This window comes from Euphorbia lathyris, chromosome 5 (genome assembly GCF_963576675.1).
Source record: "Euphorbia lathyris chromosome 5, ddEupLath1.1, whole genome shotgun sequence".
Taxonomy (NCBI): domain Eukaryota; kingdom Viridiplantae; phylum Streptophyta; class Magnoliopsida; order Malpighiales; family Euphorbiaceae; genus Euphorbia; species Euphorbia lathyris.
Genome location: NC_088914.1, coordinates 89,319,525 through 89,325,524, shown reverse-complemented (window position 1 = coordinate 89,325,524; position 6,000 = coordinate 89,319,525).

The following is a 6,000-nucleotide window of genomic DNA, read 5'->3' as shown; positions in this document are numbered from 1 at the left end:
ATGCTTCATGGCTGATGACGCTGCTGACCACACTCGATCTGAGCAAGCTGGCCTCTCTGAAGAATCTGAACAGGAGGAATACTCAAATGAGGTAACATCCTTACACTTGCTTAGAAATGAAATGGTTAACGCCCTGAGTGATTTATATACATTGACTAAAAAGTGTAATAAGAAAATAAAGGCACTCAGCAGGCGATGTGACGAGATTGAAGAGGTCAAACTCAGTGACCTTCGATATCTTCTCCAAGACAACTCAACTTTGCATATCAACATGGAAATTATGCACAAGTTTGTCTTGGAAGTCCAATCAGATTCAAAGAAACTGAGAAAGGATGTCACAAACCTACAGAACCAAATAAAAGGTTCAAATAAATCCCATGCTGAGTACTCAGGTACTGGTCAGCGTAGACAGTTCACTCAGTGTGACTGTTGTGGGAAAAGGGGACACACAACAAATGTGTGTTGGTATAATAAGCGGATTGTCCAATGTGACTTCTGCGGAAAGAAAGGGCATACCACTAAGGTATGTTGGCATGCTCAGCACAATGGTGCTGACAAAAAACAAAGTCACCCTAAAAGGGTAAATCATTGTGACTTCTGTGGTAAACAAGGCCACACCATAAAAGTATGTCGTCACAAATTAAAACATGACTTTGCACCTGTTTATGCTAACAAACGAGGACCCAAAAAGAATTGGGTACCTAAATATGAATGATTCAAAATGCAGGTGAGCCTGAGGTGCGTGGAGAAGTCAAAGCTTTGGTATATTGACAGTGCATGCTCGAGGCATATGACTGGTGATGAAACTCAGTTCATCACACTTGAGCTTAAACGAGGTGGTAACGTAAGCTTTGGAGACAATAAGAAGGGTAAGATAGTAGGGTCAGGTAAACTGGAATGCCCTTTGGAACTTGTGTGTACCTCCCAAGGTTAAGGATCTAATTTGGAAAGCTTTATCCCATACTATGTCTACTATGGATGCCCTCAAAGCTCGTAGAGTACCAGGGAGCGACATATGCCCCAGGTGTTCGAGTGAGGTTGAAAACACTTATCATGCGCTAGTATCTTATGAATTTGCACGGAGTGTTTGGGCCTTATCGTTAGTTGGGGATATCATCCCGCAGTTTGGGAGCTTCCATGAGTTTTGGACTTCAATTTCAGCCCGGAATAGGCAGGTGCAGGAGATTGCAGTTGTGGTGTGCTGGCAAATTTAGTTCCAGCGCAACGACATTGTCTGGAATCAGACAGGATCAGCAGCTCCGATCTGTGTTCAACAGGCACTGATGTTCCTGGATAGCTAGAAACGCGCTAGACAAAGTACAGATGCGTCTCGTCCGGAAGTAATTCGCCCGCCTGGTGGCTGGTCTCCTCCGCCATTCGGCTTTCTGAAATTCAATTCCGATATGGCTATGTTCAAGGCTACAGGTATGTGCAGGTTTGGCTGGATCATCCAAAATGAAACTGGGAATTTTGTAGCTGCACGTAATGGTGTTCTGCAGGGACAGATCGATGCAACGAATGGTCCAATGTCATCATCGAAACTGATTCTCAAATTTTCGTCCAATCAATGGCTCACACAACAGAGGTAGTTTCGCCTTATTTGGTCATAGTCCAATACTGTATTTCTATTAGTAACGAGCTTGTTAACTGCTCTATTCATTTTATTAGGAGGACAACTAATTGTGCTGCACATAAACTTGCTAAATTTCTAGGAGAGACATTGACTGATGGAGACTGACTTTCGACCCCTCCAGTTTTTTTGTGTAATGTTCTAATTGGTGATATCTAATAAACTCATCCCTTTTGTGTAAAAAAAAATAGTTATAAATAGCTTGTCAAAATACATGAAACTGTTTTAAATTATCGATAAACTTATTTGGAAGATTTGATGTGAGAGTTAAAATTGTTCAGATTTCATGTTAAGTAAGACTAAACTTGTTCAAATTTCATGTTAGGTAAGACTAAACTTGTTCGGACTAAACTTGATTTTGTTTGGCAATATTAGGAATAAAATGCAACATTTTGTATGCTTAGAGATAAACACTTTCTAAAAAATGATATGGGTACTTGTCAGTTGCGTTCATATGGACCCTGATGACCACGGAAATTTGGTCATTCGCCGTTAGATCTAGGCAGATCAAATATAAGCCTTATGATGTTTTGAATCTCCACCTTAGGATTTTAATCCGCTTAGACCTAACGGTGAATGACCAAATTTATGTGGTCACTAGGATCCATGTGAACGCAACTGGGGTACTTGCATCTTATCCCATAAATTTAATTATAACGGTAAATATTACAAATATTATTTTTATTTATTAAAATATTATATTATTTTTTTTTTTTGGTAGAAAAGGAAAAGAAAAATGAATAACAACAAACTACCCAGGAATTAGCCTAGGGAAGCTAACCCCAATCCTATCTTCTAAGAGAAGATGAGAGATGAAACTAGGGGAAACAGGAAGGGTAGTAACGCCTAACGTCCCTTCATGGCCCGCCGCCGCCAAGCGATCAGCAACACGATTCTGCTCTCTAAAAATGTGTCTGAACTCTACGAACTCAAAGGAGGAGCAAAGCCTTATAATAGCTTTGATGAGGTTGCGACTGTTAAGACCCATAGAATGATTCTCAGAAATCATTTTGATTGCTTCCAAATTATCAGACTCCACAGAGAGCCTCTTAACACCCAGCCTTTTAGCAAGATTGATTCCAGTAAGAATAGCCCAGAGCTCCGCAGAAAAGGAAGAACCCAACCCTAAATTCTGGGAGAACCCAGAAAGCCAGACGCCCCCTACATCTCTAAGCACACCTCCAGCCGCAATCTTACCGTTACTGAGGCAGGAACCATCAGTATTCAGCTTCACAACCCCCTCTCTTGGCCTGCTCCATCCCACGAGATGGACATCACAACACTGAGAGGCTCTGGCAAGGGACTCTCCTTTGAAACTATCGATAATAGAGAAAAGTTTTTTCGAGAAGAAATCAGCTAAGTTTGTCATAAAAACAGTTTTATCTCCAAAAATCTCCTCGTTTCTCCATTTCCAAACTTGGTGACAGATAATAGCAAAGAAAATGTCACCATGCTCCATGTATGGAAGCAACTTTCCTCTAACACCATCAGAGAACCAGTCGACCTCAGAATGTGCCATGAAGGAAGAGAAAATATGGTGTGGGAGAATTTTCCTCCAAACCTCTTTACTATTAGAGCAATCTCTAAGAGCATGGCACAAAGTCTCAACATGGCCTCTGCATCTACTGCAAGCTCCAGAATCAGCCAAGTGCCTTCTGTGCCTATCCGAATTAGTAAGAAGCCTGTCCTTAACGCCCAGCCACAGGAAACTCCTAATACGGAAAGGAACTTTAAGGGTCCAAATCGACTTCCACACATCCGAGGGAGGATCAGATCTAAAGAGAGAGAAAGCTTCAAAGGCCGATTTGCAAGAATAAACTCCATTGTTAGTCAGCGCCCAACAGTGCCTATCCAAGTCTTCCTCTTGATTACTCACCTTCACTCCCCGCATTCTAAGGAGAGTCTCAAGGCTAAAGAAAGTATCAAACTTTGACCAGATCCAGTCCCCTTCCGAGTCAACCACATCGGCAATCCTCCAGTTGCGTATATCACTAGGCGGGGGGGAAGAACACACCTCAATTAACGGTTTATCCCCAATCCAGTTATCAAACCAGAAACTAATGGACTTACCATTCCCCACCTCCAGGCCAACTCCCGAGCAGAACTCATCAAACACAGCACTAAGTCCTTTCCAGAGGAAGGAACAATTAGCAACTCTCTCTTTCGGGCCCCCGAAGATTTTGTCTTTCCGATACTTACCACAAAGGAGGCGAACCCAAAGAGAGGAGGGGTTTTGCCACATACGCCAAAGGAGTTTCATTAATAAAACTTTATTATTGTCCTTTGCTTTCCTAATACCTAGACCCCCAGAATCTTTAGGCTGGCAAACCTCACTCCAAGGCACAAGATGGATCTTCCTGCCCTCCGCAGCTTCCCCCCACAGGAACCTACGGTTAATCTTGTCAAGATCATTAAGCACAGGATCCGGAAGCTTACAAGCCTGCATGATGTGATTGGGAGCAGCACAATTAACAGATTGAATTAACGTGAGGCGGCCAGCGAGAGACAGAGTCTTGGCTTTCCAAGTGGCACACTTCGAATTAGCTTTATCCAAAGTCTCTTTGAAGGAGCCTTTAGACACACACTCACTATGGAGGGGAACGCCCAGATACTTCCCAAGAGAATCAGTAAGAGGAATACCTGAGAGATCACTTAATCTCTTACAGACTCTCTGATTCATATTCTTAGAGCACATCATCCTAGATTTCTGGATATTAAGCTTCTGCCCAGAGGCCGAACAAAAACAATCCAGAATATCCATAATGACTCTCAACTGCTCCTCATTACCCTCAAGAAAGATAAGGACATCATCTGCAAAGAATAAGTGAGTCACCTGGGGACAGAAGCTGTTGATCGCCACAGGGTGGAAACTCCCATTATCAATCGCATCCTGAATCAGGTGAGAGAGCCTCTCCATAGCAATAACAAAAAGGAAAGGGCTCATAGGATCCCCCTGACGGATTCCTCTGCCCGGGGAAAATTCCTCCGACATATCCCCATTGACCATAACTTGAAACACAGGAGAAGAAATACATACCTTAATTAAACTTCTCCAGCTGTCCGGGATTCTAGCTCTCTCAAGGCTCTCCATCAAGAAATCCCAATTAATTCGATCATAGGCCTTCTCTAAATCCAGCTTCAGAGCCACAATGCCTTTCCTCCCCTTCCTAATCTTCATCGTGTGGACCATCTCTTGGGCGATCACCACATTATCCATCATTTGTCTACCAGGCACAAAGCTACCCTGATTCTGACAAATGATCGCAGGAAGAATGCCACGGATTCTATTAGCCACAATCTTTGTAACAGTTTTGTAAAGAACATTACAAAGACTGATAGGTCTCATATGCAAAAAGGAAGAAGGCTTATCAATCTTAGGAATCAGAACCAGGAGGGTTCTATTAACCAGCTCAATATCCTTCGAACCACTGAACACCCCCAAGACAAAATTATAGATGCCTTCCTTCACTACATCCCAATGCTTATGGTAAAAGCCCGCCGGAAGACCATCAATCCCAGGAGCTTTAGAAGCCCCAATGCTGAAGATAGCTTGGTCAATCTCTTTTCGGGAAATAGGTTGAAAGGCCTCCTGACTACAATCCTCACTGATTAAAGGAAATGTAGCAATAGAGTGAGCCCTCTCCAAAAGAACAGGTTCCTCTTTGAACAGCTCTCTGTAGAAATCCAGGGCTAAGTTTCGAATAACCTCATCTTCATAAACCCAATCACCATTAGAATCCTTAATGGCCTCAATTCTATTTCTCTGCCTTCTAATCAGGGTAGAAAGATGGAAGTATTTGGTATTACGATCGCCATCTCTAATCCAGGACTTCCGAGACTTCTGGAACCAAAGGAACTCCTCCTGCCTAAGCACAGCCTCCAGCTCCTTCTGAAGGGTTCTGAGGAGGCCCTCAAGGCTATGATCAAACCTCCCCTCCAACCTGCGTTGAATGCCCTCCATCCTCTTTAATAACTTGTTCTTCCTTCTGATAATATGCCCAAACACATTCCTATTCCACCCCTGCACCTTATTCCTGAACCCTTCAGCAGCTTGCAGTACATACGAATGAGGTCTCCAACTCTCATGAACGAACTCTTTAAACTTAGGATGGGACTCCCAAGCCAACTGATACCGGAACGGTCTCTTACCCCTAGGATGCTTACCTCTCAAAAGTCTAACCAAAATAGGACAATGATCCGAATGACGGAATGGGAGGTTCAACACAGAGCACTCGGGGAAGGAAGTTAGAGCTAAAACATTAGCGTAGACTTTGTCCAATCGAACAAAAGTATTATTACGCTTCCAAGTGAATTTATGACCAGAAGCCCCCAGATCGGAAAGCCCACATAAATCCATACTATTCTTGTGA